We start from the raw sequence: 26,019 nt of genomic DNA, 5'->3' as shown, positions 1-26,019 counted from the left end.
CCCAAGAACTATTCCTTGTTCTACCATAAAATAACACTTCTCATAGTTTAAGACAAGGTTAGTTTCAATGCACCTTTTCAAGATCAAAGATAAATTTTCTAGACATTTATCAAAAAAATCACCATACACCGTGAAATCATCCATGAAAACCTCAATTATTCTTTCAACGTAGTCAGAAAAAATACTCATCATGCATCTTTGAAAAGTTGCAGGTGCATTACAGAGACCAAAGGGCATTCTCCTATATGCATATGTACCAAATGGACATGTAAATGTAGTCTTTTCTTGATCCTCAGGATTAATAACAATCTGATTGTATCCACTATATCCATCAAGAAAGCAATAAAAAGACTTACCTGCTAGGCGTTCAAGCATTTGATCCATGAATGGTAATGGAAAATGATCTTTGCGTGTAGCAAGATTTAGCTTTCTGTAATCAACACACATTCTCCATCCACTCGAGATGCGAGTAGGAATGAGCTCATCATTTTTGTTTTTCACCAACGTGATTCCGGTCTTTTTAGGCACCACATGGATTGGCGCAACCCATTTACTGTCCGTGATGGGATAAATGACTCCTGCATCTAACAGTTTTAAAATTTCAGCTTTCACTACCTCCATCATAGGCGGGTTCAACCTCCTTTGCATTTCCCTTGTTGGTTTCACATTGTCCTCCAATAGTATGTGATGCATACACATTGAGGGACTAATGCCCTTGATGTCAGCTAAAGTCCATCCAATGGCCGTCTTGTGATCACATAACAATTTCACAAGTTTTTCCTCTTGCGTATTTGTCAAACCTGATGCTATAATAACGGGAAGTGTATTGTTGTCGCCAATGAATACATACTTCAAATTATCGGGCAAAGGTTTCAATTCTAACTCGGGTGCCTGTAAAATAGATGGCAAAAGCTTTTTATGTGAGAGTACTAAATCAACAAAGACATTACCATGGGGAACAGTTTGCAATGATTGCAAAGCCAATGCTGTTTCGTGCACGTTTTGGGGAACACATATGTGCCTCTCCATCTCTTCTATCTCGGTAAAATCATAGCCATAGCTCAAAGCTACGCTTAATCCATCCTCACAATCAAAATCAAAAACTTGCTGCACACACTTATCAACTTGGTCATAGCATGTGATAGAATAAACATTGTTATAAGGATATTTCATTGCATCATGAAAATTAAATTCAATCTTTTCATCTCCTACTTCCATAGACAAAGTATCCTTACCACAATCTATCCTTGTATTGGCAGTTTTCAAGAATGGTCTCCCAAACAATATAGGAGTGCTGTTTGATGAATCACAAGAATCATGTTCCATATCAAGAATATAAAAGTCGCATGGAATGACCAAACTATCAATCTTAACTAGGACATCTTCTATCACACCAAGTGGGTAAACAAAACTACGATCCGCAAGTTGTATTACAATGCTAGTTTTATTCAAAGGCTCAAGACTAAGAGAATCATAAACATGTTTGGGCATAACACTAATGGATGCACCTAAATCGCATAAAGCTCTTTTAAAACTAGCATTACCAATAACACATGGGATAGTAAACGCACCTGGGTCTTTTTGTTTCAAAGGCAGATTCTTTTGAACAACGGCAGATACAACTTCACCCATACTTACCGTTTCATGACCTTTCAGTTTGAAAGCTCTCTTAGTAGTACACAACTCCTTCAAGAATTTTGCATACTTGGGAATTTGCTTGATAGCATCAAGCAAAGGAATGTTGAGTTCTACTTTCTTGAAAACCTCTAAAATCTCTTTTTCTTTGTCCTCTTTCTTTGACCTAGAAGAACTCACAGGAAAGGGTGGAATTGTTTTAAAACTGGAAGTCATTGATTGAGGACTTACCTTTAGAGTGTTGGTCGTGGTTTCAATTTGTGAAGGAGAAGGATGTTTCTTTTTTGTACTCAATTCAGTTTCTATCTCTTCTTCTTCCTCCATCTCAATTTGTTTCGACCTTTTCTCTTCAAGTTCTTTCCCACTTCGCAGCATGATCGCACTAACATTCTCTTTTGGATTCAATGCTTGGGAGGGCAATTTTCCATTCATTTGTGCTTCCAATTTCCCCACACTTGAAGCTACTTGCCCCATTTGCTTCTCCAAGTTGTGAATACTTGACCTTGTTTCCTGTTGAAAAGACATGACATTTTGTTGCAAGGTCACAGTGTTAGAAGCCAAAGTTTTCATCATCTCACGAAGATCATCACTGGATGACGACCCCATAACATTGGAGTTTGTGAATGAAGGGGGTTGTCTTGCTTGATAATTCTGTTGGGGCTGAAATCCATGGGGATGGAATTGTCGGCCTTGATTGCCTTGTTGAGGCTGGTTCCCATACCGTAGGTTGGGATGATCTCTTTATCCAGGATTGTACGTGTGGGAAAAAGGATCATACTTACGCTGAGGTTGTCCATTGAATGCTCCATCAACTGCATTAGCTTGTTCAATGTAATCTTCTTGCATTGTTGGGCACATATCTGAAGCATGTCCTTGTAAGGAGCATATGCTACAAACTTTCACCTGCTGTACATTGCCACAAGCCAAAGAACGCACAAGAGAAGTAAGATCATTAACTTTATTCTCAAGGTTAGAAATACTTATCTCATTTACTCGTTTATTTGCAAAGTCTCCACGAGTGCCAAACTGTTTCGAGTTGGCTGCCATGTTTGAGATCAATTGGCGTGCAGCCTCGGGTGTCTTATCTACCAATGCCCCTCCACTTGCAGCATCAATGATACTACGGTCAGTAGGCATCAATCCTTCATAGAAATATTGAATGAGCAGCTGATCGGGTATTTGATGATGAGGGCATTGAATGCACAGTTGCTCAAATCTTTCCCAATACTCGGAAAGTGTCTCTCCATGAGATTGTCGAATCCCACATATTTCTTTCCTTATGTTGGCAACTCGAGATGCTGGGAAATACTTCTCAAGGAAGATCTTCTTCATGCCATTCCACGTTCCAATTGAACCTGGGAGAATGGAGAAAAGCCATACCTTTGCTGCCCCTTTTAAAGAGAAAGGGAAAGCTTTCAACTTAACCTGTTCTTCATCAACTCCATTCGGTTTCATGCCAACGCACACCATATGGAATTCCTTGAGATGAGTATGAGGATCTTCTCCTGCAAGACCATTGAAAGTTGGTAGCAAATGTATAAAACCAGATTTGAGCTCAAAGTTTACATTATTGTCGATGTTTATGCACAATGGCTGATTTTCCACGTTAGGAGCAGCAAGCTCCTTGAGTGTTTGTTGTCGTGCAACAGCCATGGTGTTAAGGCGAGCTTCCTTTCGTAACCTGCGTAAAGTTTTTTCTATTTCGAGATCCAAATGCACTTGAATTTGATTAGTAGAACGGGTTACTAGCATAAATCATCAAGAAAATTCAAAATAAACCAACCACACAAGAGATCGAAAACAATGCAAATTGTACGAAAATCCTACGGTAGAAAACAAAAACTGCCTAAAAACCCTAGAAAACAGCGGAATTTAGCCTCGATAGGGTGGGGCTAGTGGCTTACCACTAGTCCTGTTTAGAACGTCGTTTCCCTTCAGGAAACAAATGGCCGATACCTAATTCCACCAAAAAATCTGTTTTGAACAGTACCGCTGCCGTAATGAACAGTACCGCAGCAAACAAAAATTCTGTTTTTTTTTTCAGAAAAAGAAATAACAATCACAGCAAATAAAAATAATACCACAAGAATCAACTAAAATTACTTCCCCGGCAACGGCGCCAAAATTTGTTGCGATGTCGCGGTCGCACAAATTAATTACCCTAGCTTCAAACACAACACACAAGATAGTATAGAGCAAGCAAGGGGTCGATCCCACGAGGAAGATTCAAGTCAGATTTTTATGCTAGATGATATGCAATTTCGGGGGGGGGGTTGGACGTTATCTAAGCTAAAGCAAAAGAAAACAGAAAACTATCAAACTAAATTTAATAAAATCAGAAAATTATCAAGAGAACAAACCTTGGTCACAAGCACACATCCACCTACAGAAATCAGAACTGATCATGGAAACGAAACATCAATTTATATTCTGAATATTTATCTCTTCTTAACATTGGTTAGTTAACGGATCCGCCGTATAACTAGCCCTAACCATCAAACAACCACAGTGTCCGCACTAGTAATTTAATTCAATGGCAGCCTTAAGAACTAGATAAGTTGATTAATCAAGAAAACATAACTGTCCGCAGTCTATGTTTGATTTGATTGAATGTTCTCCCTAAGATTAATAACGTAGATCCGCCACAATTATTAAACTCAGTTGCTTCACAAGTTCATATACCACAACTCCGGTTTTGATATCAAACTTAACAATAGATTGTCTACAATAATAACTTAGAGTCCGCTCTAGCAATTAAAATAAACAATCATAGGAAAAATAAGCATAGGAGAACAAACATATTCATCATATAAACTGAAAAGAAAAGGTAAAATAAATCTCACAGTTCTTGAAATCCGAAGGTTTCCGTGTCCTTGCAACCAAGAAAAAGTGTTTAGCCTTGCATGTTTGTTGAACAACTAATCAAAAAGAAGAAAGAATGCATAATTTCGGGTTTCTTAGAGGAAGGGGGCGTTTTTCTCTCCTTGGCTGGCTGCTCCCCTTCTCTTCTCTCATTCTTTTTATATCCTAGGAAACCCTAGGTCTCTATTTTACAAAATAGTCCTCCATTAAGTAGACTGTTTACATTTAAGTACTTCAATAACTATTTTCCTAAAAAGGAGAAATAGCCTTGCATGAAATCTTCAAGCTTTGATTTAGAGGAGCTAAATTGCTGAAATAAAAACTTGGATATCGGTTTAAATGCTTCGGAATGTCATTTGGACTCGTTTCTTCACGAAACCTGTTTGCTGGCAGAATTCAGATGTCATCTTTGAAAAATCATATCTCCCTCATATGACATCGTTTTTGGCTGCAATTTTGAGCGTTTATATAACTTTGAGTCATGAATCCAACAAAATTGAGTTTGCATCAATTGGACTTCTGTAGCTCCAGATATTCAAGTTGGAATGGCCAAAGGTCAACACTGGCAGATTGCGAGATTTGACTTTGAAGGCTGCGATTTCCATGCTCTTCCTTATTTTATTTTCTTGCCTTAGATGTCCAGAAAGGTATGGATGTTACCTTTTTAATTCCACTGGAATCACTTCATTTCAACCTCTAGAGCTCACGCTCTGCACAAAACATCGACTGAAGGTCAAATCTGCCAATTATCTCCAATTTACTCCTTTTTGCATCTTTCATCCAAAAGTGCCTTCAAAACATAAAACAAAGAATATCAAGGCATTTTATATATAAAACATAGGCAAAACACTAGTTAAATGTGGGTGAAACTATTGAATAATATGGTTGCATCAATTATCCAACTATTAGTTGAGTGTTGACTTGGTAATGATAGTCATACTATACCCCAACCATTCCTTGTAAACCCCTATATTGCTTTCACAAATGCGATCACTGAATAAATTATATACCTTTTTGAGAACATGTAGTAAGCTTACTCCTTATGTAATAGCTAGAACCTTCCCATAGGATATGAACTTTCTAATAATTCATTTTGCATCAAGGCAGACTTGATAAAAATCCTGAACTTCACAGGATTTTCTGAACATCCCTAGCTACCGTGAAAAAAGAGAGAGGATAACCTATTGGTTCAACTCCAATAATAGTAATAACAACATGCTTTTTAAGAGCTGCATGTGAAATTCAACTTACTATCAAAGGCAAAAGAGAAGTAGGATAGTAAGATGACAGATATGGTACACGTAACAGTCGTAACTAAGGAAAAGGTTGTGGAAAATGATGCAACCATATTATTCGATGGTTTTATCCACATTTACCTAGTATTTTGCCCATGTTTTATATATAAAATATCTTGATATTCTTTGTTTAATGTTTTGAAGATACTTTTAGATGTAAGATTCGAAAAAGAGTAATTTGAAGATAAAATTCAGACCATATTCCAACCTATGTCGAATATTGACAAATTAACATTTGATCGATGTTTTACATAGAACTTGAGCTGTAGAGGTCAAAATAAAGTGATTATAATGGAATTAGAAATATAACATCTATACCTTTCTATATATATAAGGAAAGTAAAAAAAGAAAGAGCATGGAAATCACAACCTTCAAAGACAAGTCATGCATTATGCTAGTTTTGACCTTCTACCATTCCAACTTGAATATCATGAGTTAGAGAAGTCCATTTGATACAAACTAAATTTTATTGGATTCCTGACTCAACAACCTATCAAACAACCAAATTTCAATAGAAAAGGAGCTCATATAAGAGAGATATGAGTTTTTTAAGACAACTTATAAATTCTGCTAGCAGATAGGTTTTGTGAAGAAATAAGTTCAACTTACTTCCCAAGCATCCAAACTGATATGAAAATTATTTCTTCATATGGAAAAATTTCTTTATTTGGGAAAATTAACTTCCCTAAGTGCAAAGTCAAAGCGTGAAGATTTTATGCAAGACTATTTTTCTTTTTTTTATAGGAAAGTAGTTATTATACTGCTTATAAATTGTCTACGTTGAAAAGGACTCCTATTTTTTTGAGGATACAAACAGACTAGTAGGAGTGTGGGGAATAGGGTTTTTTATTAGATAAAAGGAAAAAGAGAAAGGAAAAGAGGGTGGCAGCCAAAAAGAATAATGAAATTCTCACCTTTTTCCTACACCTGGAATTATATTTTCATCTTTTTTCTTAGTTTTTTGATAGTCATGCAAGGCTAAATTATTTTTCTTGGCTGAAAGGATACAAAAGCCTTTGAATTTTAAAAATTATGAGATGTATTTTATCTTTTCTTTTTAGTTTATATGATGAGTATGAATGTTTTTCTATGCTTATTTCCTATGATTGTTTAATTTGATGGTTAGAGTGGACTTTAAGTTTTCTATCAAAACCGGAGTTGTGATATGACAAATCTATACTTTTAATCTTAGGAAAAACATTCAATTAAACTAAACATAAACTGCAAACAATTATGTTGTCTAGATTTATCAATCTATCTAGTTCTTAAGGCTGCCACTAAATTAAATTGTTAGTGCAGATGCTGTGGTTGTTTAATGGTCAGGGTTAGTTATCTTACGAGTTTGTTAACTGACTAATATTAAAAAAGATAAATATTCAAAATATAAATTGATATATCATTTTAATGATCAGTTTTGATTTCTGTCAACGGATGTTTACTTGAGACCAATGTTTTTCTCTTAATAAGTTTTGGTTTATTTAATTTAGTTTGATTACTTTATTTCGTTTACCCTAGTATAGCTTAGATAATCTAAAACCTTTCCAACTTTGAATCATTTAACATAAAGACCTGAACTAGATCTTCCTCGTGGGATTGACATCTTGCTTGCTTTGTACTATCTTATTTATTTAAGTTAGGGTAATTAATTTGTGTCATTGTGACGTCGCAACACCCAAATTGAGATAAATGAATTGGAGCAGATAAAGAAATGCTTTAAGAATAATGTTAGCAGCAAACAAGGTTGATTACATAGATGGATGACAATTTTGGAGAATTAGTTTTCTAAGAGGATGAATTTGACATGATCAGGCGAACTCTTTTAACATATAAGAGAAGTGATGCAAAAAACAAAGCATGGCATTTGGCTTCCAATACCGTGCGCTATCACATATAAGCCAAAGATGCCAAGAATTATGATATAAAGTTGAAAGGCATAGCCCAACTTGTAGTAGAATTACAAGCCTTCTTAAGCAAACTGTAAAACCTCTAGGCGAAAAATTATAAATTGACTAGTTTCATGTAAAACAAAAGGAAAAAAATTTGTAACTCCCGATCGGGTTATCAGAAATTCTGAAAATTTGCATGGAGCCTTCTAATATGATTCCTTAGCTTGGGTTACAATTTCAGAAATTTTAGAGAAATTCAGAAATTTGATGAAAAACCACAATTTGACTAGTTTTACGTTATTGGACGTAATTTTAAATCCGATCATCAGATTGAGCTGAAATGTATGAGGAACCTTAAAATATATTGATTGAAATCTGGTTAAAATTTTAGGATGAATGAAGCTCAGTAGTGATATCAAAGAATAAGGACCGTCAAATGGAAGCAAAAAGACTCATTAAGGGTAAAGTAGTAATCTGCCATTAAAAATAAAACAAGGAAGCCCCTTTTCTGTTATGAGTTGCCGACTGGGCAATAACAAATATGGAAAGAAAAAAAAGAAAATAAGAGAAGAACATGATAAGTTAATAGAAAAACAAGAAAAAGTGAGAGAGCTTTGAAACTTGTAAGATTGAAAGACTTGGAACATTAAATTAAGGAAGAATCATGTGAAGGAAGATATAAGAAAGGTGAGGAGGGTTGGCCACATTAGGAGAAGAAGAAAAGTTGGGAGAACTTAGATTGGTAAGCATGAAAAGTTTAGATTCTTACTTGAATGAAGTGTTTTTGGGTTTATTTGAGTAAGTTATCAAACACTGACAATTAAATTTGATTTAATTTCTCATAATCTTGATTTTTTAAAATTAGAGTTCTTATAAGAATTTGGGGATTTTGAGAAAAATAGTAAACATGATGGAATTGAGGTAGAATAATATAGAAATAGTGAATCTAAGTAGTAATTAAGAAAGAAATTGAATAATGTTGAAGAAAAGAACTTGTAATTAAGGATGAGGAAATATAGGAATGAGGTTTTGATTGTTTTATGTTTGAGAAATGATGTTCTTTATCTTATTTGAAGTATTCAAAATATAAATAAGTGAAGAAACATCATAAGAATGTGAAAAGAAGAAATAAATAAATGGTAGGAAAAGTTCATGGGAGAATTCTTTAAGTGAGTTAAAAGAAGAAAATTGATTAAAGCTATATGTTGAAAATGAGGTGACAAATGAATGAAAATTTTGGTGTAAACCCCAACTAAATAAAAGATATTACGTGCTTCAAATTTAAGCACGTAGGAGAAATGATAATGGATTAATAATGTAGTGCAATCTTATTGATTCAGGAGTTGTACTGGGAGCAGGGCATTAGGCAGGAGGAGCTGGGCCATCACGAGCAGACGGTAAGTGATTCATCACTTTCTTTTAAAATTCAAAGTTTCATTATTAATTATGAGTTGTTTATGACATGTTGATATGAAAGAAGTAGATGAAGAAACTGTTGGTATTATAATGGAATTACTGATTAGTTAATATAGAATTATTGGTTGGTTAGTATGAATTACCGATTAGTTGGTATGAATTATCGGTTGGTATGGAATTACTGGTTAGTTAATATAGAATTACCGGTTGGTTAGTATGAATTACCAGTTAGTTGGTATGAATCACCGATTGGTATGGAATTACCGGTTAGTTAATATAGAATTACCGGTTGGTTAGTATGAATTACCAGTTAGTTGGTATAGAAGTACCGGTTGGTTAGTAGGAATTACCAGTTGGTATGGAATTACCAGTTAGTTGTTATGAATTACCGGTTAGTATAGAAGTACCGGTTGGTTAGTATGGAATTACCAGTTGGTATGGAATTACCGGTTGTATTGGCTATTGATAGAGAATAGCCGGATGTTGGGTAATTGGTATGGAATTACCGGGTATATTGGCTATTGACAAAGAATAGTCGGATATTGGGTAATTCGTATGGAATTACCGGTCGTATTGGCTATTAACAGAGAATAGCCAAATGTTAGGTAATTTGTATGGAATTACCAGGTATATTGGCTATTGATAGAGAATAGCCGGACATTGGGTAATTCATATGGAATTACCGGTTGTATTGGCTATTAATGAAGAATAGCCGGATGTTGGGTAATTCATATGGAATTACCGGTTTGATAGCTGGCTATTTAAGAGGGTTAGCCAGGTTTGAAGTAAAATTTATAAATTACCAAATTAAAAATTAAGCAATGAGTGTTGGTCACATAGGTCATATAAGTATAGGATTAATAAATTATGAATAGGTTATTAATGTTGATATATAGTAAGTTGGTGATGAAAGATAATTTGATATAATTTTGAAGACTTGTGAACATAATAGCTTTATTATCTTTAATGTGTTATCTTTCTTATTTCTTATTAATGTTATGTATACAGGTTTTTCACGAGGTGATGCAGAGCGTTAAATATGGGCTTTGTGTTTTAATTTGTTTATTTTGTGGAATGTAATATATTTGCTTTATATGTAATTTGTATTATATGTAGATTGTAATATATGTATCCTGAATATGTTTTGCTTTTGGTACTTATACATTTAAAATGTATGAGTAAGGAACTAATATTATTAAACTATTCAAAAAGAAAATTTAGTAATTATAATCTTGCATGTGTAGAAGATGAATGCATGTTAATGTAATAATTAGTTCAATATGAATCTTTTGAGTTTATAATTGTTTGTAGTTAATGTGTTATTTATTGATGATGTAAGGTTAAGAAAATACAATGAAGTATAGTTATGTGAAATATTGTTTGATGAGATGGGATATGATCCAAGATGGTTGGATCAAAGTGGAAGTTTTGAGTATTGTGATTGAATGAAGTTTAGTCGATAACTTGATAACATCAGAAAACAAAGGAAACTCAGCCGAAATTTCAAAAAAAAAACCCATAATCTTAGACATACTATTCAATACTTGACACATTTAAAGAAATGTTTGAGATTTCATGATATTATAATTTGAGAGTGTTACACAAACATTATAGACAATCTTGATAAGGGAAAGAACATCTAGAAGAAATCAAATATAGAGGCACAACCCCTTTCGAGCATGCTATATAAGACCATCGATGTTCCGTCGGTGGGTATTTTTTTATTTCCGATAAAATTAGCGACGGAAAAGGAAATTACAGACGATTAGTATACTGAGTGACACAGGCCGTTGGTGAAACCGTCGGTAATAATTTCACCGACGGATTGCATGCTTTAGATCGACGGAATTATTCCATCGATAAAATTGTTTAATGGTGTAGTGTTTAAACTACAAGTACAAGTAAAACCCTTTGGTTTCACCATAAAAAAATCATAAAGGAAAATGGTGCCTCTTTAGAGTCACAATATGTTGTGCACTTTCCATATATATAGCAGCCCCCCCGACCTAAGTACTTTCAACAATTGACTCAACAATTGAATAACCATAAAAACCAATGATTTAGACTTTGACAGATGAGTAAGAAGAGACTAGAACACAACAATGTCTTATAATGAGGATTTGAATTCAGAGTTAGAAGTGTGAAGGTGAGAAAAAGGAAGTTCGAGTCTAATTTAGCTACCCAAGAACAAGCCATGCCATAGAATAGAGAGAGATGATTTTTTTTACATCTCTTTAATGGTGTATACCTAGATTACTTTGATATCATCCCAATATTCCCATAACAAATGTAATGGTAGGCCTTAAATGCTAGCTCAACTAAAATAACAATTGTGTGCTATCTAAAAGTTACAAGAAAGGTTTGATGATGTGAACCTGGATGGTAAAAACTTTAGAACCCACAATCAAGATTAAAAACAACCCAAGAAAGCTAACATCATATTGAAAAGAACTCAACCCACTGATTACCTAAACTAAAGAATCGTAGTTATTAGGTGAAAACCCCAACCTGTTAATTATATAGAATCAAGAATTGGAATTATAAGAATGAACACCACAAAAAATAGTATTTAATAAGTTCTAAATAGTATAATGAAGAACCAAAAGTGTAAGTAACCTTGTGCACACAATATTATTTTTTAAATCAAAATACTCTAACAAACCTAAATACAAGATAAATAACCTTGTTTATATTAGGTACAATATCCTAAATAAGGCTGGAAAAATAATAAAAGAATTCTAAATAAAATAGAAAAAAATTCCTAAATCAATTTGGAAAATATTACAAATCCTAAATAGTAACTTCTAGATTTTATCGTAAAGCCTTTCCAATGTCTGATTACTATAAATGCTTAACCCTATATGAAAAAAGGCCTTCAAAATCTTCTAGTAAAATTTCAGTTTGATAAAACAGTCAAGTCAAAAGCTATGTCCATTAAAATAAAACTGTATGTGAGAAAAATAAGTTTAATCCGAATGGCTCAAGCCCAAGAACCAACTCTTTCCTTTGCATGAATTACATTAATTAAAGTCTAATCATCCCTTATAATCTTGATGCTTGACTTGACTTAAATATCTTGAAGTAGCTCATTGAATGTCTTTTTAATTTTTTTGGCCCTTGACCTTGTAATTGACCTAATTAGCACATTTAGTGGATCATTCGGTGATGTTTGTTGATACTCATCATTTCCTCTCTCCTCAAATGAATCGTCACTTATATCAAACAGAAAAAGATAATAGATATTAAAAATAACACTAACACTATGCTCATCTAAAAGATCTATTTTATATGTATTATTGTTGATTTGTTCAAGAACTTTGAATGAACCATCTTCTCTATAATATACTTAAATTCAATCACCCGTTCAAAGATAACACACTTATGATTTTTGTTAGTTTTAGATATGTATTGTTTAATTCTTTTCTATATATATTGTCGAACATTCTCATGAAGTGTAACGACACTTAAATTATATTCTAGCATGTAAATATAACCATATTAATTCACGGTGTGAACTTATCATGATGAAAATGACTACACAATTACTAAATTTATTCATTTTCAAAAAAAATTCGGTGGCATTTCCTTTATACAGAACACTACTCAAATTTGGAGTCTCTCTCGCTAGTACTGGACTAGTATTCGGCCACAAGTTTGGAAAAGATTGAGTCAGTCTGTATAAGCTTTGAAGGCACATCATATTCCACCATCTCCCCTACAAACATAAACTAAACATTAACAATTTCATCTGCATCTATTTCCAGATACTGAAGAAAACCAGTAACAATTGTGTACCATCTATGTTGATTCCTCTGAAAGAGGGACTTGATGGAGTATTACCGTAAGAGAGGACCATGACCATGACACTGTCTACAACTGTAGGAACTCTGTGAGCTACTGTTATCACAGTGCGTCCTGAGAACTCTTGCCTTATAATTCTTTGCAAAATCGCATCCGTCGCGGTGTCAATGGGAGCAGTTGCTTCGTCTGATACTAGAATTTTATTCCTTCCAAGTAGAACTCTCCCAAGACAGAAAAGTTGTCGCTGCCTAGCGCTCCAATTCTCTCCCTCATCACTAACTGCTAACACTATTTAGACTGGTAATGTTGATACTTGAGAGATTTACAAAGATTTGGATTGCATGGAGGTGATGAGTTCATGTTTTCCCTACATTACCTGATGAATCCAAAAGCTTAGGAAGGTAGCAGATTGTAGCTTTAAGCTGGCATTTCTCCAAGGCCTTTAAATGTAGAACCAATAATTATGTGGTGGGAATAAAGTCTTTGTAAGATAATATGCAGATGGAATTATTATTATTTTTTTAATCAAAATCATTAAAGAAAGTGGAAAAATGTTTTTGGCTTACCTCCCATTTTTCACTATCAGAGTAAATGCCTAGAGGGTCCAAGTTAGACCTAACACTTCCTTTGAAAAGAGCTGGTTCTTGAGGAATAATACTCAGCTTGGTTCTCAAGTCCTTCAGTTCAGTAGTGCTTACGTCAAGTCCATCTATGAGAATTTTCCCATTTTCCGGCTCTACCAACCTGAACAAAGCACTTAATAATGTAGTCTTCCCACTTCCGGTTCTTCCAACAACTCCTACTCCGGTGCCTTCCACAAGTGATTCCTTTAAGAACCATTGGAGCATTCGGACGATATCTTATCTTCTTATCACCAAGAACAAAACTATTAAAACAAAAATTATGAATTCAAGGTGAAAGGCCAAATTTATTGCTTCTTGTTTCGCTCATACCTTCAGGTCCTGCAACTCTATTCTTCCATGAGGTGGCCATGAGGAAGGAGGTCTCATGTCCTCTACAGTTGCTGGAGATTCTGGTGTTATATGCATGAATTGCTTGATCCTTTCAACAGATACAACGTAGTTTGACGTATTGCTGTGGTACCGGGTCATAATCACTTGGATGGTATTCAAAGTAAGCGCGTACGAAAGAGATAATCCCACGAACCTTTCCAACAGTGATAAATTTTCGTGATGAGTACTGAAGTAGATAGAGTTTTTCCCTTTACACTTTAAAGAGTAAAATCAGCAAAACATTTATGTATTTCAGCTACTTGGTAAGCGTTTGCCTGGTAGTAGAACAAGAAGAACGACAGCCGAGAGCAGAATCAGGTTCTGAAGTGTCTCTACACGTAATTTTAGCCACTCCATAGCAGCATTAGAATGAAAGAAAAGCCTTGCATCTGTGTCAATTAGCATAAGATACTTTTTGAAGAACATATCCATAATGTTAAAAGCTCTAATAGTGACCACCCCTAGTGATGTTTCTGATGCCAAGTTCAGAATAGGTGCTTTAATTCCCTTGAAGTAGATGGATAATAACCCTAAGTATGAAAAAACCATACAGGAAAGTCGTCAGGTTATTTGATATATGTATAGAAGGAATAACACAAGTAAATTAGCAACTCGAAAAGGGGTTCATTCACCTGAGCATATATTGTAGCTGTAATTGCAGGGATGGCAACAACGACGACTGGCCATGTGACAGAGGCCATCACCACTATTATTGCAAGTTGACCAATTGTGGAAGCTGCGGGAAATGCAATGCCCAGAGGAAGATCAAAGTCCAATGTGCTCATGTCTGAGGAAACCTGTGATATATCATGGAAAAAGCAGGCTACTAAGGACAGTTTACTAGCTTTCCAAACTGAAACCAGCAGCATTTTAGCAGGTCATTTATAGAGTGATAGATGCAAGGGTCTACTTACCCGAGTATATATCCTCCCACCTGGAGTCGAGTCGAAGAAGAGCACGGGAGCTTTGAATAATGAATTATTGATACCTGAGAAGAAAGGCCTTTGAAGATTTTAATCCTAAAAGTGCTGCAAACAAAGATCTTAGCTATACAAATGGTGTACTAGATATTGAAATTCCTGTATAAACTCCAACTAAGATGCCATTGCTAATTTTAGGAAGTCGAAGCTTTTCTTCAGGGAGGAACCACTCACTAGATTCCTCAGTCTGGCACATATCATAATTTATAGTTTCAATTTTCTTTATATTTCCGTAGTCCGAAGAGACACATTGATCTGTCACTGTATTTTGTATGAGCGTTTACAAGTTGTTTGAAGGCAGCTAACTAGCAGTTCCTCATAGGTTCCTGATTGAATTATCTGTCCACCTTCCATAACCTGAAGTGAAATTGTCAAAATGGCTTTAAAAGACATCAAAATACTTGAAACTAACACTTGTTGACCCTAAGATTCCATGTGTTCCGTGAAAAATATTTTTCAAAAAAAAATATATGTGAAACAAACGCTATCGTCTTATTATTAATATAATCATCATTTTAAAATTATTTATCATAATCTTTTATCGTTAACACAATTATTATTTTATTACCGATATAACTATTATTGTTATTCCACTATAACCCTTTAATTAATATCATTACTATAATCAATGCCGCCACCACCATCACCATCATCATTTTATTATTAAAATAATTATTATTTTATAATTATTATTATTAGCACCACTATCACTGTAACAACAATTATCATTTTATAACCAGTATTTTTACCATCAATATTATTAATATAACAAATACTCGAACTATAATAATTATTATTAATGTTTCCATTATAATCACCATCATCACTTTTATCATAAATATTACAATTCTTTTTTATTTTATAACATCATTTAAAAATCATGTATGAAAAATAATTTATTTTAAAAAGAAATGTTTTCGTTAATACATCTAAACAATGAAAAATAACTCCATTTTTAGAAAAAAAAATGTCTTTCTCGTTAAAAATAATTTTGGCAAAACAAACATACCTTAATTCTTGCTAATTTATACCAGAATTTTATCAGATACCGTCAGGAATTCAACTTGACGAGTCACTAACATGACAGTTTTATCTTAGAGAGCATCCAAGACACACTCCTGTAATTAACATTGTTCAAGTAAGCTTCTGAATGTGACTCAGAAACTAATGACTATAACAAAAATAAAAATAAAAAAACTTCTTATTTTGTAAATAATAAGAACAATAGAGTTTTCTTACATTGAAAAGGACTTCAGCTGTATGTGCACCCACTGCACTAAAAGGGTCATCAAGAAGGTAAATATTAGCTTCATTGTAGATTGCTCCAGCAAGTTGAATTCTCTGTTTCTGTCCACCACTTAAATTAATCCCTCTTTGTCCAATCTCTGTAAGATCACCATGGTTGAAACTACCAAGGTCCTTGCACAATCTCTTATGATCCATTGGCTTTCCGCATAGTATGTTATCACGAACTGTTCCACTCTGAATCCAAGAAGCTTGTGATATATAGGCAATGGTTCCATTTACATTTACCTGCATCAAGGAAAAAACAAAAGGACAGATATTATATCGCATCCGTACACTATTATGTTTATAGAGACTTCTTTGTTACTCGTTGATCCTGAAATCTTCGGGATCTCTCCAAGAACAGCATGTAGGAGTGTGATGATTTCCCAGAACCAACTCGACCGCAAATTGCAACTTTCTGCCTCATTTCGGCTCCATGTGGATGCCTTTTAATGTTAGAACACCTAATTCTGGTTCCCAGCTATAATTACCTCCTTGTATTTCGATGCCATTGTCTTCCAACGTATGGTCTGAATTGTTTGCTGAAATTTACATTTCCACTTTGTTGAGCTGATTATCGAGGAGGAAAGAATTGAGACGGACCGACGACACATTCACTTGAATAAGCACACAGAGGGCCTCTGGGATCCATCTCATTGGCTCTGACATGCTGCGCAATGTTGCCAAGACTGTGAAAATTGTGGCAGCATTGAGTGGGGCACTTCTTGTAACCACACATCCAATGAAGACCACTGCAGAGGAAATTGTTGGTGACATCCATTACAAAACTGTGGTGGAGGACTCTCTAATTCGTGATTTTGCTAAGCATTCATATTCTGCACCTCTCGGCGAATCGATGACTTCTTTGAATTTATCCTCCCATGATTGCAGCTGATCACTGCAATTGGAATGAGACCAGGCAGTGCTCCAAGAGCAACAACCTTGAAAAGAATTCCAATGGCATGAAAGAGTTGCAAAACAAGACTCCATGCCGTGTGAAACCACCACAATGTATCCCCCATTCGATAAGCATCAACTGCTATGTAGTTCATGATCACACCGGCGGAGTGCCGCCTTCTTCCCATACTAGATAGTTGCAGCGACCATTATGAATATATTCCTGACAAATTATCAATGATCTTTAATTTATCTTAATATGAATATATTCATCCACATATTAAGAGTCATCCACTTAGTAACCATCTTTCTTAAAAATTGTCCATATCCTTTTTTTTCTAGATTATTTTCATAACACTAATGTTAATTTACTGAGTGCGTAATTCCGCTCAAATTAATAAAAATTTTGGCAAAAATTTGTATATAGAGAACTCTATCTAAAATTTATTCATGTGCTTAAAAGATTTAGGATCAATATTTATTATTTTTCATCACTATAATAATAAAAAAAGATCTTTTCTATGTTTTTGTGAGTTTTTTTTTTGTCAATTATGGATTTATTATGCAAAGAGAATCATGGTAAAAATAATCAAATTAATACTTACCACACAAAAGTGATTGTAGTAGAAATGACATGAGTTTCTCATTATGCAATGAATAAAATAAAAAGCACGTGATAGGCTTGCCACAAGCCCTCTAATGTTAAGAGGAGAAGAAAAAAAAATAAAAAAATAAAAAAAATAAAAAATAAAATAAAAATAAAAATGAGAGATGCTTATAGGCTTGCCAAAAGCCTTCCTGTGTAGAAGCAAAATTGAAAATAATAGTTTACAGGCATGTCGTGGACTTTCTAGACTCACAAGGATTCATTAAAGGCATTACTAAGATTTTGTTTGCCGTGAGATTTTTCATATAAAATATATATATAAAAAAACCCTAGGTTTAAAAAGAATCATAATAACTTGAGACATAGTTTTTAAACCTGACCTGATTCAAGGCCTGAATTTCAAGTTTTGACAGGTCACTGGGGTTCTTTTTTTAAAATAAAAATAATATTATTTTAGTAAAAAAAATAAAAATCAACGAGTTACAATTGAGTTTTTAATCGGGTCGTCGGGTCGTCGGGTCAGCCGAGTTGCTAGATCATCCTTGGTTTTTTTTACTCTATTTTTTTTCAACCTGGCCTGGTTCCAACTCCGAGTTGGCTAGATTCTAGGTCAATTTATCGGGTCAAGTTATAAAACTATACTTTTATATAGCCTTCCAATTAAAAAAAGAACAAAATAAAATAAAATAAAATGTATTTTTTTTTTCATGCGTGTTCATGCTAGCTAGCACGTGCAACTAGTGAATGCATGGATGTTGACGCTGGCTTGGTGCTAGCCACATTGATGAAACCCGTTGTTTATTTTATTTTACTATTTTTCTTATTTTTCTATGTAAAAGATAAAAGTTTTATGCGTATTATTGGAAAGAAGATTATGAGAAGAATCTAGCAATTCTTTTCAAAGATGGATCAAAGCCCTGAAACGAGAGTTACGGCCCACAGAAATTGATTGGAAAAAATATTTGATTTAATGATATTTAAAAAGTAATTAGTGATATTATATAAATTATTTTTTAAAATTTACTTTTAAGAAATGACAAATTAAAAAAGAAAAGAGAAATTTTAGATATAAATATTCTTATAATTTTTTGTGAGGTATGAATTTTATTTTTTCTTTTATTTTTATTTTATCTCTTTCTCTTTAAAATAGATTTTTAAAAATAATTAATAAAATACTACTAGTTTTTTTTAATAATTTTGACGTCATAAATTGGAAGGGAAAACTTTTCTTGAACGCTTCCATAAGAAAGTTTTTTTTAACGCTTAATATAGTTTCTCGTGTGGTCTAGTTAACTATTCTTGAGTTATTTTTCAAAGTATTTTTTATTTTAAAATATATTAAAAAAATATTTTTTAAAAAAAAATTATTTTTGATATTGGTACATTAAAATGATCTAAAAATATTAAAAATATATTAATTTAAGTAAAATAAAAAATAAAAATTTTAAAATTTTTTTCAAAAATACTTTTCAACCTTATAGCCAAACACTTGTCTAAATGTTAGGAAAGTGGAAACTTTTCTTGAATAATCAGGTGGAGATGAGGAGACTCTTTTTATAGGTTTAACATTAGAGCATCTCATACGGCCGTGCTTACTCTTTCAGGAGAACAACAAAATTGGAAGTTTTGGACAACATCTTATATACAAGGACCCTTATTCTAGCATTCTTTATTAATTTTATTTTTTAAAAAAACAAAAATTCGTGCCCTCATTACACAGCTTTATTCGTTGTATTGTTTGTTTTTACGATTATACATGTAATAAGGTTGATATTTTTTGAGGTATATTTTTTCAATCAATAACTTATTGACAACAGGATTAATAGAATGTAGCGAGAACGATGTACAATTAAATTTCTAAATCTTTCAAAATCATTATAAAATACTGTTAAAAACCATACCAATCGTTGTTACTCTCTACACTCAATAGTATTTGAAATGAATAAATGAATATGTTATATTTTCCTCTCTCCTCTTTGTGTGTATATGTGTGTAGATTCCCTCACTATTTATAGATAAAATAATTTATTTTTTTCCCTCCCAATTGCTTAGCCCCCATGCAAACTTGGTGACCAAGCAACCCAAAATTGTTTTAGTTCCTCATTTTCTTTATTTGCACTTTGGTCCCTTTGTCCAAAATTTTTTTAAATTTTTTATGTATCTTACCTTTTGTATTTTGATATTTTTGTAAAAATTAACCTCAACGTCAACGTCAACGTCGATTCAATAAGAAAAATTGATCAATAATTTTGAAATGAACGCCTTAAAAACCGAACGCGTCAAAAATAAAATTTTGAATTTTTTGAAAAGATGCAAAAAATGCCAAAAATAACGTAAATACATCAAAAATATATTTTTTGAATTTTTTTTTATTTTGAAAAAAAAGGGTAAAAATTCAGGATATGACAATAATGATGTATTCAATATATATATATATATATATATATATATATATATATATATATATATATATAATGGATTAAAAGATTATTTATACTTAGAAAAAACTAAACCCTAATTGAACTAATGGACTTATATCAACCTAAATTAAATTCAGGCTCAAAGTATTTCAAATAAGGCCCAAAACATGGAAAATAATAAAAATAACTAAAAGTTTAAATCCACATACCTTTGCATGCAATGACTTATTATTTGAATCCTCATTATTATTATAATTTCAATTTTAAGGTTAATGCAAATATTAAAATTGGATTATATCAATGCTTATAAAGGATGGTGTTCGATGCAAGTGAAATGTACAAAATTAACTTACAACTTGAATCATGTAAGGAAGCAAAATAGTTATTTAGTATTAAAGCAACTAAGTACAAAGGTTTTCAATTCCAGTTCTAAGCTTAACTTGTAGTTCATCTAGATATAAGCATAACTCAAGAGCATTTGAGATGGTGAGATTTTTTTTATCTTATTATTTTTTTATATTTGATAAGAATTTTATAAGTTATAAATTTGAATTGCTTACTTAGGTTCATACAAAATAAAGAAATTGTTTGCACTAGAAAAAAAATGAATGACTTGATATTTGTAATGTGCAATATGAAATTAAATGAAAACCAAGTTAAAAAACAAGCTAATGCTTTTGGCAAAGTTTTAGATGATCTCTCGTATGATAATAATTGGATAACTAAGAGAGAAAACATGATGGTTTATCGAACTTTAATTTGCTTAGTGTCGTTGACACTGCAACATGAGAAAAAAATGGTGAACGAGATTAAAGTGATGAAGAAGAAATTTTTAATGATGCTGAGATGGAGAATCATGATATTGAAGATAATTTGGAGATTCAAATTGGAGTTTTGAGTTAAGTAATATTTAAAATACTGGTATTGATACTAGTAGTATCACTAATAATTCTCTATATGGTAATAATTTTGATGAATATCTTATATATAATAAGAAAGATAAAGATTAGTTTTAGTTCTAACAAGTACAGTTTTGTTAGGTAGTTTTTTATCATAATTTTGAAACCCGGATCGGCCCGACGGGGCGACCTGGGCATGAGACCGGTCCGGGTCTAAGCAAAAATCTGCCTAGGAGTTGGCCCGTCGAAACCCGGTCAACTCGGGACTCGGTCGACCCGAGTAAACCCGACTGAGACCCGACCTATTTTTTTTATATGCATAGAGGTTAAACAACGAAGATGAACGATGCATTGATGCAGAATTGCTGCAAGCCTGCAATTGCAAACAGAGAAAACCTAATAAAGAAAAACAATTTCAATCGCGAATTGCAGAGGAGCAGAAGACTCTTGATCCCTTCAATAAGGTTAGACTTTTGTTTTTCTTCACGAATCTCCTTCTTTCACTCTCTTTTTTTTTTTGTTCTTTGCCTTTTTTTGAACTCGCAGTTCTTGATTGGACATCGATTAGCAGTTCTTGATTCAATCATCAAGATTCAAAACTCCCTTCATCTCCCACCATTATCTCAACAACCCCAAAATCATTTAAAGAAGCAAGAGAACTGATACATTACCTGAAGAAGAAGTGCACTTGGTCTTGTTATGATCACCACTACTTCTCTTTCTCTTCCCCGTAACAAAAGAAAAACTTTGATGGTTTAGTCCCTTTGGTGGTGGCTGATGGTATTTACTGTTAAAAGGATCTGAATTTGCGGTGATAAGAACTGTTATGTGTTCTGAAGTAAACTTATGGTCATCAAAACACATAGGAAGGGAAAGGGAAGTGCTTTTAAAAAGTTTCGAGATAGTTTATGTCTGAAAAAGAAAAAACAATAAGAAAGAAAAAACGTGCGAAACGGTGGGTTAGGGAATTTGGAGTGGTTGTTTTTCTTGTTAAAAAAAAAATTAATGTATTGATAATAAGAATGAATTAAAAAGAATATAGAAAAAAATATTATAATTATATAAAAATGAATTAAATTTTTTTTTAGGATGATTCAGATCAATCTATCTAACCCATAACTCAATCACCGAACTGAGTTGATAACCGAATCGGTTTCAAAACTATAATTTCAATGGCTAATTTAGACCATCAGGAGGAATATCTTGCAGCTTCAAAATATAGAGTTTTTGTTCAGGAGATCTTCAAAATCGAGTGTGCTCCAATCCGTCTAGCCAAGGGTGGGACCATGCTTTACTTTAGGAAGCCATGACACCCCCAAAGTTTTCAAATGTTTCAATCTGGCTCCTATTTTTTTCCTCTCTCTTAACAATTTTTTTCCTCTTGGTCCTTGTAACTTTATTCATTTCGAAATTAATCCTTGCAAAATCGCGAGTAATTGCTTGCAAAATGACATGTCAGATAACCTTCTGGTATGCACGTGCCTCGTCACGCATGAGACAGCAGATCTCTCTAGCAGCAATTCATCACAATCTTTCTACCTAACAAACATGGCTTTGATCTCTCCGAGATTCGCCCATAATCTGTCCTTTACAATCAGACAAATTATTTTCAAATTGCGTGCATCAACACATCTACGCTCAGTTTTTTCTTTTTACAGAATCAACAGCAATACGCTTTCTATTCATCATTATTTTTATAACTATTTGATATATTAATATTAGAAATAATTTTAAAAAATAAAAAATATTATTTTAATATATTTTTAAATAAAAAACAATTTAAAAAATAACTGCGTTAAAATTAAACTAGCTGGGCTGGCCAGACAAATCCAATAATATAAGACACATTCTTACGACTGCAGAATTCACTAAGATCCTCGCTATATATATAGAATGTATTGGCTTCACCTACTCTTCTATAAACGAAGTTCAAGATCCATCTACCATCTCTCTCTGCAGGATGCAGACTAGGCCCTTTCTTTTGTCCACTAACCACCCACTTGATCCTTTCAAGCTCTGCTCATTCAGATCTTCTTTAGATTTAAATATTTTGATGGGAAGTAATTAGCATCTTACATTGATTTTTCAAGGGAATAAAGAGATAATATCAGCTTGAAAATTATGGTAATTGTTGTTTTTTAAAGTGTTTTTTATTCGAAAATGTATTAAAATAGTGTTTTTGATATTAGCATATCAAAACAATCGAAAAATATAAAAAATAATTTTAAATAAAAAATAAATTTAATTGGAAGGCAACACAAAAATAATATTACTTCTGGGTCTTCATATTTTGATGGGAAATAATAAGCATCTTACATTGATTTTTCAAGGAAATAAAGAGATAATATCCTACTACTAAGCTCCATGTATGTATCTCTCAAGGATAATATCACACAAAATTATTGAAGCTTATTTCGTTTCAATTTAAATTATTACTTCTAAGTATGAGAAATTATAATAATTATTATTTTTTAAAGTATTTTTTATTTAGAAATATATTAAAATAGTATTTTTGATATCAAAATATCGAAACGATCTGAAAAATATCAAGATACCAAGATCAATTGATTTTTTTTTTGCAGAATGATTTTAAAAACAGATTTCTTATATTGATTTGATACATTCAGATTAATCTAATAAAATATCTTGAATATTGATGCTAAGATCTATAACTAAAAAACAAAATAAAACGAGAGAGGGAGAGTAAGACCAGATTCTTGGGATTTTCAACTTAAACCATGCTCATAAGAAAGCAATGGGTAATTGTGATGATACATACTGTCTTATCCTCGTACAGTTGGTTTTTCTGTGGAAAATCTGGCGTCTTTCTGTCTTTGTCACAGCATGGGTTATAGTTATCCATCAAGTTTATCTCTCTAATCAAGGAAGGAGATGTCATTAAAAACATTTATCCGTAGTAAATTATCCCTTGTTTGGACATGGTTTCTCAGATAGGGACAATTATTTTTTCTCATAGTTTTCTAGATTATAATTATTTTTTTAATTAAAAAATTAATTTTTATTTATTTTTTTCTTTGAATTAATATTTTTTTGATATTTTTAGATTATTTTAATGTACTTATGTCAAAGATAATTTTTAAATTAATATTATTTTGATGTATTTTTAAATAAAAAACACTTTAAAAAATAATTGCTATCATATTCAGTCTAAAAATATTATTTAATTTATATTATTTTAGCATGTTTACATCAAAAATAAAATTAAAAAATATTAAAAAATGTAATCAATCATACCATGACAATAAATACGCCGTAAAAAGAGACGATAAATAGTGAGGAAATTCAGAAGAGGCGTGGGCGTCAGTACTTCAAAATACGAAAGGACCCACAAAGGACATTAAATCATTTTTATTTATTTGAATTTGATTGGCCAATACTCACTTGTTCATTGTCATCCCGTTTTCCAATGGACTCCTTTTTAATCAATTTGGTTTTGTTTTTATTTTAAAATTGACTTCCGCGATTTTCATTTAAAGATTAAAATATTCAAACTTTTTTTTATATTTTATATTCATTTTTTTTTTAACATGTACATACATATATATACAAGTCACTATTTGTATGGTCTATATATTCTTAAATATATAAGCTCCCTTTTCATAATACTTTGATTTTTAAATTTTTGAGCAAGTAAAAGTAAAAGTAAAAGGAAGAATTATTAATTTGTTTGCCCTTTTCCTCCATTTCAGAGCTTAAGTTCCAGTTTTTTTTAGAAAGATTTTTTTTATTCTTTCAGATAGTATATTTTTAATTTAATCTTATTTGTTTTTGCGTTTCAAAAGCGCTTTTAAAAAAATTTAAATTTTTTTAATTTTAAATTAATATTTTTTAGTGTTTTCAGATCATTTTGATGCGTAAATATAAAAAATAATTTTTAAAAAATAAAAAAATATTATTTTAATGCATTTCCAAATAAAAAACACTTTGAAAAATAACCGCAATCACACTCCATACAGACAGTAAAAGTACATATTTTAAAAGCAGTTTTGTTAGAATCTTAAAAAACTAGTTGTTTTTTTGTTCGTTTCACCAAATGATATATAACAAATTTTTTAAAAAACAAATAATTCATTATTTACAACAATAAATTTCTCAGTTAAATTAGATTTAAGTAGCTCAACAAATAAATACTTTGCGCTATTTCAATTCAAGTATGAACTTTAACAATATGTATAGTATGGATGCTATTTTGTTTCAATCTTTTTTATTACAAGTTTAGCTTAACTGGATGATATGTATACTTAAACAAGTAGCTCTGTGAACTGTATTTCACCCAAATGGAAGGATTCATGGAGGTTGGGTGCATGAATTTATTACCAAACATGCTTTTGTTGGCAACTGTGTCTCATTCTAAACAAGTAATATCTTGAACACAACGATGAACAAACTCCAATAATTCCTTTCCTGTAATTGTCGGTCTCCTTTTCAGCATCGAAGGTGATTTAAACCAACTGGAGAACATGCGCCTGTTGGTCATAAGATATCATTCAAACTACCAGTCAGAGAAGGTAACGGATGTTCTTGGGAGATACAGTCCACAACAAATTTTACGTGGGCAGCTTCATTTTAAATTCATTAACACATCATCTTTATACGAGTTGATATATCATGAATCACATCATTATTATTTTTTATAACAACAACTAACATAGATAGAAACAACACACCTCTCTGACATGAGGATATTCAATTATGCAAACTTTTTTACCTGTTATTATTCAACAGCATGCAACAACTAACCTTCAAGAATGATTAAGCTTTGATACATGTCATCTGTGACCTCCAATCAATATCATCAGAAATTATTAGGCTCTGATACCAACTAGAACAGATAAAAGTGAAAGATAATGAGAATTATTACAAGTTAAAACTCTCAAAGACAAAAAAAAATATGTCATAATTACAAAGACACTACCAGAAAATTGAAAAATATAAATGGAAACACTGATGAAATCTTTTTGTCGGTAAATGCGGTGAACTTTCCAGACAGAATTTTCTA

General features: G+C 32.3%; 1 pseudogene; it reads right to left on the bottom strand.

The window, feature by feature from the left end:
- Positions 1 to 12,730: 12,730 nt before the first annotated feature.
- LOC133701531 (ABC transporter C family member 8-like) lies at positions 12,731 to 17,282 on the bottom strand (annotated as a pseudogene).
- Positions 17,283 to 26,019: the final 8,737 nt, after the last annotated feature.

The sequence above is a fragment of the Populus nigra genome, chromosome 8, assembly GCF_951802175.1.
Source record: "Populus nigra chromosome 8, ddPopNigr1.1, whole genome shotgun sequence".
Lineage (NCBI taxonomy): Eukaryota > Viridiplantae > Streptophyta > Magnoliopsida > Malpighiales > Salicaceae > Populus > Populus nigra.
Note: the sequence above shows the minus strand (reverse complement) of the source record. Positions and strands in the feature narration are given on the sequence as shown.